Genomic DNA, 10,544 nt, shown 5'->3' with positions numbered 1-10,544 from the left:
TCAAATCTTAAACCTTCGGATCAACAACACATAGTGCATATGCTATATTGTGATAATAATTAGATGTACAAAATGTATAACATTTTAACACAGATTAAGAAGGAAGACAACATTAAGATTCGGGCCTCAAACTAACGATCTACCGTACTTAATCGCCTAGTTAGAAATGCCTGCAACTCACACCACTATACCAAACCTACGTTCTGAAAAAGGAGTGGATTTTCACTCTGATCATGTCAGAGTGTCGGTCGACCATCACTGGGCCATTGGAACGTTCTGATGAAGACCATGATTGTGAAAATTGTATGGTCATATGATCTTATTGGCAAATATTCCATTTCCTTGTGTGATATGAAGGCGGACAGACTTGTTTGTTTACACATCAGGTGGTTCAGTTGTTGTAACCCCTGTTATCCTTTAAAGAATGCGACCGGAATCGACACAGTAGCAGAAGATGCTTATCATTCAGGGACAATTGAACGTTTACGTTTTGGAAGGTCTTCCTCAAAGGCTATAATTTGTTCTTCTTCTGTCTTCATTTCGTCGAATTTGAATCAGAATCATGGATTTGTTTTGTTGTCAGTTGTTATTTACACAGGAATAACAAATAACAAACACATGTACAAAAGGTACAATGCACAATTATGTGACTGCATAACTACCCAAAATACCGAACGTTCTTACAATCAAATGCAGGAACATTGATTCCGTCTTGGCAAAGTGTATTATCATTTATATCAGTCCTGGTTGTACAATGATAGCTTTAGATATTTACATTAGACGTATATAATTTTCTGACCATCCTTGTTACGACATATTACCACCATTTGTTTATCAATACTAATTGGTGATTAGCGAATCTACCTTATAAATTAATGAATTTCAGAACGGTATCATTTAAGGATTGATTGTCAATTTTGTTGCTTGCATGGACTGATGAAGGGAAAGTGAACCTCGTGCAAATGGTACATGAACTGCTTTGCACGAGGTTCACTTCCCTTCATCAGTCCATGCAAGCAACAAAATTGACAATCAATCCTTAAATTTACGTTAACCAAATTTAAAACATCGCCACCAGATTGCAAAATTCGGTCGCAACAGTGTGACGTAAGTGCGTCACTTTGTAACATTGTTATACTTATCGTACATGTGTGCACAGAAGTGAAACAGCAAACAGTCAACTATTCTCGTCGCCAAGGCAACACAAAATATAGTACCATACACGTTTTGATTATTACGATGTTGATACACATAGATACGATATTTTCAAGGTAAACTATTCATTTATAACAAATATTTATGATATTGTATAATAAAAACTTAGCAATACCCATATGAATACGAATTTAAAGTGCAGTGTTGACAGTATAATATGTGTGTGATTTGGTCACTCGAGACACAGGGACTCGGTTAAAAAAAGATATTCAGAGCTCGAGAAAAAGTGTAACAATGTGGATTTTAGTCGCAGGTTAGCTGGTGATGTACATGGTGTTTTGACATATTGGATTTCATTGTCGTACTGGCGTTTTTGGATGTAAATTCTGATGATAGTAAGTAAAGAAACATTGATTTGAAAATTGGCGGTATTCGACGGCCGGAAACTTGTGTTCTCCATATGTTTAGATTGAGTCAGATTACGACAATAATGTGTCCCTGTTCTCGATATAGCATACTTCTGCTACCAGTCTGTTTTGTGTTGATAAATAGTGTTTAAATTGAGGTTTATTTTCTGTGACCACTGAAATGGTATTAAGCATGGCATTCGAGATACAGCTAACGTTAGACCTACTGCGCTACGTAGGTCATGGGCTCGGTGCTATCGAGAGTGTCAGTGTTCTGTCAGATCCTGTATTCTAAACTGTCTGCATTATACTGGCATTTTTATTAGCACATAAAGCGGCTATTCCACTTGTGTTCATATACGTTTATAACAATGTTACACAATTCACAAAGTGAAAGTGCATTCAAGTCTGAGGCGGTACAGAACTATGATCGCCATTGTAAAATCAGTGAATGTATTCACACGCCGGCAAGAAAGTGATTCGTCTCTCAGAACAGAAGCACGCGACCCAAAATCTTCAACGGGAAATGAGGTGATCTGAGTTTACTATGTTCATTGAGGCGGAGCGAAGTGAACATGTAAATATTACTAATTGGCGATTAGCGAATCTACCTTATAAATGAATGAATTTCAGAACGGTATCATTACTAATTGGTGATTAGCGAATCTACCTTATAAATCATAAAATGAATTAATTACAGAACGGTATCAATACTAATTGGTGATTAGCGAATCCACCTGTCAGTTCACCTGTCATTCAGTTATCAAAACAGATACAAAATCGTACCTTATTAGTACCACCTATCACAAGGCTTTGGGTGGTCGGGTGGCACAGTTGTAACACACTTGCCTTTCACCTAGGCGGCCGGTGTTCGATTCCCCGATCGGACGTGAAAAGGTATGGGGTCACCTGCCTGACCACGTGGGTTTTTCCCGGGTACTCCGGTTTTCTCCCACAGTAAGACCCCTCGCGCGCTTCCATCCGGGCCAACAAGCGCGATTCATATAAGTTAATATAACTTGTTTCGCAATTGTTGTAAAATAAATAAAGTTTACAAGGCTTTGGCACTTTCTCACAATGATGAGCTGCCCGCTTTAAACAAACGTTTCGCCAAACTGGACATAGCGTAAACAACGAAGATGGTAGAAGATATTGTCACACCAAGTATTCTATTCTGTTCCAAATTAATCAAAGATGAAGTTGACACAATTTTAACGGGAACATTATTTAAAAGTGCTTTCGATTTTACGCTTCCCCGATTTAGGTCTTTGTATAATAAACCTCCTCATTGTTATTGATCATATTTGAATTTTATAGACATGGGTCTTTGGAATAATGCAGTATAATCAATTCAAAGACAAATATTATTCATTCTTATAAACATTAAAACACCTAGCCAAAAATACCCGCAGCTTATGCTAGCTGCGCCACATCCACGTTCTTATAAAAAGAACGTTTCAATGGTGCAGCGATTGCCGGCCCGATATCTTGACATGATCATAGTGGAAGTCGTCTATAAGATGATATGAATACATGGATGGCAGTGTATATACATAAATAGATGCGAATTATACACATATTAGAAATAGTCCACCCAGTACAACCACGTCAAGAAATTCAAATCTTCACCTTCTGATTAACAACACGTAGTGCATATGATACATTTTGCTTATAATTAGATATATATATGGATTGAATAGATTTTTAAATTTTCATTGCGGCTACCGCGCGCCACGGGATATGTAGCTAGCTACTGGTATTCATAGCCGCAATGAAAATTATAAAAATCTATTCAATTCATATATTTACATAACCTTGATTTAAAAAATTTATATCGAGAAAACGAGAAATTTTATTAAAAAGAAAAAAATTTCATGTATACGACGAAACGCCAAATTATTAGAACAGCCAGGAGATCCCGCCTATGCACCACGCCATTGTTTTAATGTCGTTCCGCATTTTCCGGTCTTTTTTGTTTAATTTTGTATAAAACAAGAAGAAAGAAGTATTAAAGTAAAAATAATATTAAATACAATCATTCAATCCATATCATATTTATTTTATGTGAACAAATTGCAACAAAAACACAATATTTTCATAATTGAAAGGCGGACTATTTTTTTGATGGCGTATTAATATGACCCGATTAATCAGGTGATTTGCACGAGAGACTATGTTTTCATACGGTTTTCATAGTGTATTCATGGTCATATGTTTGTTTTCACTTGGTATGTTCATATCAGCAAACCACATTAGGAATGTAAATATAAGATAATATTTACATTTTTCACTTCGCCCCGCCTCAATGAACATAGTAAACTCAGATCACTTCATTTCCCGTTGAAGATTTTGGGTCGCGTGCTTCTGTTCTGAGAGACGAATCACTTTCTTGCCGGCGTGTGCATACATTCACTGAGTTTACAATGGCGATCGAGTTCTGTACCGCCTCAGACTTGAATTCACTTTCATGTTGTGAATTGTGCAACATTGTTATAAACGTATATGAACACAAGTGGAATAGCCGCTTTATGTGCTAATAAAAATGCCAGTATAATTATTAACACGAACATACCACAGCCTCCAAATCACACATACGCACTCACCACACGCATACGCACGGGAGGCCGTCCTTAAATGACCTTAGATGTTAATGTCCTGTTAAACAAAATAAACCACAATCCCTTGTTAGCCTCTGTCCACGTTAATGGTACTTTACCAGATTCCAGTGATTTGTTGCAAATAATAGTTGAAGTTCTTTCAATACTTTTGGGTGCATTTGGTCAGGGCCCTGGGATTTGCTTTCGGCATACTTTCCTAGAATTGTCCTCACTACATATGGGATCCTTGAACATATTTTCTGTTGGCCTTGTTTCCATTGTTGGTATTTCTCCTCGCGGTTCTTCCGTGAACACACTACTAAAGAACGTAGCAAGTACATCAGCTCTGTCCTTGTCACTTACAGCCATTTTTGCGGTGTAGCCATTCTTTTAGTTAGCCTTTTAGTTCTAATATGCCAGCTTTCACTTTTCTTTTTGAGTTGATGTATTTCCAGAATTCCTTAGGGTTTTCTTTTATATTCCATTTTTTTTTTCTATTTCCTGTCTAGATTTCCTTAATAAGCCATTGACTTGATTTCTCAGCTTACAGTATTCCTTATATTTTAGCTCGCATCTTGTTTCCATATATCTTTGCCAAGCCCTGTGTAATACATCAAACGTTTTTCTTCTTCTGTTGTTTGGTTTGTGGAATATTTATCCATACAGGTGTGAAACCGTTATACGACTAAATAATTTTTGTATATTTCATTATTTGATTTTTTTTAGTGATGTCTAATTCTTGTCACTGTGGAAAGGCCTTCATTCCAACATTCGATACTAGTTTTTGTGTTTACTTTCTCGCCAACAGGCCTAGATAAATAATTCCAAGGACCAGAAACGCAAGTCTTTAAAATGAACAACCGTTTGTTTGCATTACATTACTGAGCATCCTATGAAACAACGATATAATAATACAAGATGCTGTACACCCATTTGTTGTAGATTTGGTTTTGTATAAAAGCCGGAAAACAATAGTAGATTGATCGGCCATGTAAAGGCCGTAAAAAACAATAGTAGTTTGATTCGCCAAGTAAATGCAGTAAAACAATAGATCTAGTAGTTTTATCGGTCAAGTAAGGGCAGTAAAACAATAGTAGTTTGATCAGCCAAGTAAATGCAGTAAAACAATAGATCTAGTAGTTTGATCAGCCAAGTAAATGCAGTAAAACAATAGTAGTTTGATCAGCCAAGTAAATGCAGTAAAACAACAGATCTAGTAGTTTGATCAGCCAAGTCAATGCAGTAAAACAATAGTAGATTGATCGGCCAAGTAAATGCAGTAAAACAATAGTAGATTGATCGGACAAGTAAATGGAGTAAACACAATTGAACATGTAGATTGAGGCAGTAAAACAATAGTAGTTTGATTCGCCAAGCAAAGGCAGTAAACCATGTCTATAAAGTTCAGGACAATGGTTATCGTTAACAATCCTGTGTGATATTTTACGTCCTGATGAGCATGTTAATGTAGATTCTAAACTGACCTGACTGTCAAATCGAAACATTAGTAAATAAAACACCTTTATGTTACCTTTGAAGGCTAAGCGGTAATTGGATGGTCAAATTTGTTAGTGTGATTTCTGTGTTTGATGAATTGACCAGCAACGAGGTCACAACAGAGAACGAGTGCAGACAAAACAACAAAACCGTAATTCTAATTCAAAAATAAAACGAGGGCAAATATCAACAAAAATATAGAAATATAGATTTGTATGACGCACCTTGACAAGTAGGTTTAAATGATCGCCCTTTGTATACTTTATATAAATAGTCTATGTAAACATTGGCCAAATGGGAAGTTAGTAAAATATGTATCTGATTTGAAAATGTAAAGGATAATCTCATCTTCTTTATCAACATGATTTCTTTTTAATGTTTCCTCTTCACTACCTAATATGAGTATTGAAAATGTGATGAAGGCCATACCAAAATAATTATAAAATGATATTTGAAATGCATTACCTCTGGCTCCGCACTTAATAGGTCACAAGGACATATGACTAGGGAATAAAACCGACGGATAAGTAAGAATAGACCAAAGGAGGTCAAATATGGACAGGATCGTTAAAACAGTGTAAGGGTAACATAACGAGGTGTTCCGGGAACTAAACCATTCGTCACAGTTTTATCCTCGGGATATATCTACCTACACAGAATGCCAGCGATGACCACATAAATATCATGTTATAAAAACAAAACAAAAAAACATCTGGACTTCGGGGCGATGACCAGTCCATTTATTACCATACGTATAAGTACCGTGTCCAAATACAGCACAACAAACATTCAAATTCACCGAAAAGTAGGATTGGCAGGGCCGCAAAAACTATTTGATTTAGTTTATCTATTTGCCATTTTTATACAAGAGTAAGGACAAATATTGTCCATCTAATATCAACTTCTTTCGGCAAACAATACTGAGACGATCAATATGTTTCCAATATCGCATTATCTAGATTAAAATAGTAAAGAATACACAATATAAATACTGAAAATATACCTCTTTGATGTCACTAGCTTGCTATGCTTTACACACGAAGTATCTATGAGGGGCACCTTGATTACGAGATTCCAGATTGAAGCAGCGGGCATTGGGTATACCTAGAGGCGACCATCATCCAACTCCAACACTACAATCTTCTTTTGAGATACTGTGAAAACGCCTTGAAGACGTCTTGTGGAAAGCTATTTGTAAAAACGCCATCAGTAGATTTAGAAGAAAAAATGATTTGATGAAATTGACACTGAACGGCAGGGACATTTTCAAAAGACTTGAATCTTAAAACAACATCAAAAGTTGCATTTTAAGAATATTGACCTGGTGTCTTCAGCTTAGGGCAAAAGTGCTGATGATTAATCTAACCGCGTGGACAAAACATGTATCAGCTATAAATAATGGCTAGAATCAATCAGGATTCTTTACTTTGCTCTTTATGTGTAAATGTAAAAATTGTATATCACGGGGGTGTATGTAGATATCACGAGGGTGTATGTAGATATCACGAGGGTGTATGTAAATATCACGAGGGTGTATGTAGATATCACGGGGATGTATGTAGATATCACGAGGGTGTATGTATATATCACGATAGTATATGTAGATATCACGAGGGTATATGTAGATATCACGAGGGTGTATGTAGATACCACGAGGATGTATGTAGATATCAGGAGGGTGTATGTAGACATCACGAATGTGTATGTACATATCACGAATGTGTATGTAGATATCACGAGGGTGTATGTAGATATCACGAGGGTGTATGTAGAAATCACGAATGTGTATGTAGATATCCCGAGGGTGTATGTATATATCACGATGGTGTATGTAGATATCACGAGGGTGTATGTAGATATCACGAATGTGTATGAAGATATCACGAGGGTGTATGTATATATCACGAGGGTGTATGTAGATATCACGAGGGTATGTGCAGATATCACGAGGGTATATGTATATATCACGAGGGTGTATGTAGATATCAGGAGGGTGTATGTAGACATCACGAGGGTGTATGTAGATATCACGAGGGTGTATGTAGATATCACGAGGGTGTATGTAAACATCACGAGGGTGTATGTAGACATCACGAGGGTGGATGTAGACATCACGAAGGTTTATGTAAATATCACGAGGGTGTATATATATATCACGAGGGTTTATGTTTATCACGAGGGTATATGTAGATATCAGGAGAGTGTATGTAGACATCACGAAGGTGTATGTATATATCACGAGGGTGTATGTTTATCACGAGGGTGTATGTAGATATCACGAGGATGTATGTAGATATCACGAGGGTGTATGTAGATATCACGAATGTGTATGTAGATATCACGAGGGTGTATGTATATATCACGAGGGTGTATGTAGATATCACGAGGGTATGTGCAGATATCACGAGGGTATATGTATATATCACGAGGGTGTATGTAGATATCACGAGGGTGGATGTAGACATCACGAGGGTGTATGTAAATATCACGAGGGTGTATGTAGATATCACGAGGGTGTATGTATATATCACGAGGGTGTATGTAAACATCACGAGGGTGTATGTAGACATCACGAGGGTGTATGTATATATCACGAATGTGTATGTAGATATCACGGGGATGTATGTAGATATCACGAGGATGTATGTAAATATCACGAGGGTGTATGTAGATATCACGAATGTGTATGTAGATATCACGGGGATGTATGTAGACATCACGAATGTGTATGTACATATCACGAATGTGTATGTAGATATCACGAGGGTGTATGTAGATATCACGAGGGTGTATGTAGAAATCACGAATGTGTATGTAGATATCCCGAGGGTGTATGTATATATCACGATGGTGTATGTAGATATCACGAGGGTGTATGTAGATATCACGAATGTGTATGTAGATATCACGAGGGTGTATGTATATATCACGAGGGTGTATGTAGATATCACGAGGGTATGTGCAGATATCACGAGGGTATATGTATATATCACGAGGGTGTATGTAGATATCAGGAGGGTGTATGTAGACATCACGAGGGTGTATGTAGATATCACGAGGGTGTATGTAGATATCACGAGGGTGTATGTAGATATCACGAGGGTGTATGTAGATATCACGAGGGTGTATGTAGATATCACAAGGGTGTATGTAGACATCACGAGGGTGGATGTAGACATCACGAAGGTTTATGTAAATATCACGAGGGTGTATGTAGATATCACGAGGGTATATGTTTATCACGAGGGTATATGTAGATATCAGGAGAGTGTATGTAGACATCACGAGGGTGTATGTATATATCACGAGGGTGTATGTAGATATCACGAGGATGTATGTAGATATCACGAGGGTGTATGTAGATATCACGAGGGTGTATGTAGATATCACGAGGGTGGATGTAGACATCACGAGGGTGTATGTAAATATCACGAGGGTGTATGTAGATATCACGAGGGTGTATGTATATATCACGAGGGTGTATGTAAACATCACGAGGGTGTATGTAGACATCACGAGGGTGTATGTATATATCACGAATGTGTATGTAGATATCACGGGGATGTATGTAGATATCACGAGGATGTATGTAAATATCACGAGGGTGTATGTAGATATCACGAATGTGTATGTAGATATCACGGGGATGTATGTAGATATCACGAGTGTGTATGTAAATATCACGAGGGTGTATGTAGATATCACTAGGGTGTATGTAAATATCACGAGGGTGTATGTAGATATCACGAGGGTGTATGTAAATATCACGAGGGTGTATGTAGATATCACGAGGGTGTATGTAAATATCACGAGGGTGTGTGTAGATATCACGAGGGTGTATGTAGACATCACGAGGGTGTATGTATATATCACGAGGGTGTATGTAAATATCACGAGGGTGTATGTATATATCACGAGTGTGTATGTAGATATCACGAGGGTGTATGTAGATATCACGAGGGTGTATGTAGAAATCACGAATGTGTATGTAGATATCCCGAGGGTTTATGTATATATCACGATGGTGTATGTAGATATCACGAGGGTATATGTAGATATCACGAGGGTGTATGTAGATATCACGAATGTGTATGTAGATATCACGAGGGTGTATGTATATATCACGAGGGTGTATGTAGATATCACGAAGGTATGTGCAGATATCACGAGGGTGTATGTAGATATCACGAGGGTGTATGTAGATATCAGGAGGGTGTATGTAGACATCACGAGGGTGTATGTAGATATCACGAGGGTGTATGTAGACATCACGAGAGTGTATGTAGATATCACGAGGGCGTATTTAGATATCACGAGGGTGTATGTAGATATCACGAGGGTGTATGTAGACATCACGAGGGTGTATGCAGATATCACGAGGGCGTATGTAGATATCACGAGGGGGTATGTAGACATCACGAGGGTGTATGTAAATATCACGAGTGTGTATGTAGATATCACGAGGGTGTATGTATATATCACGAGGGTGTATGTAGACATCACGAGGGTGTATGTAGATATCACGAGGGTGTTTGTAAATATCACGAGGGTGTATGTAGACATCACGAGGGCGTATGTAGATATCACGAGGGTGTATGTAGATATCACGAGTGTGTATGTAAATATCACGAGGGTGTATGTAGATATCACGAGGGTGTATGTTAATATCAGGAGGGTGTATGTATATATCACGAGGGTTTATGTAGACATCACGAGGGTGTATGTAGATATCACGAGGGTGTATGTAGATATCACGAGGGTGTATGTATATATCACGAGTGTTTATGTATATATAACGAGGGTGTATGTATATATCACGAGGGTGTATGTAGATATAACGAGGGTGTATGTATATATCACGAGGGTGTATGTATATATCACGAGGGAG

Source organism: Pecten maximus, chromosome 11, assembly GCF_902652985.1.
Source record: "Pecten maximus chromosome 11, xPecMax1.1, whole genome shotgun sequence".
In the NCBI taxonomy this organism is placed as follows: Eukaryota; Metazoa; Mollusca; class Bivalvia; order Pectinida; family Pectinidae; genus Pecten; species Pecten maximus.
Note: the sequence above shows the minus strand (reverse complement) of the source record.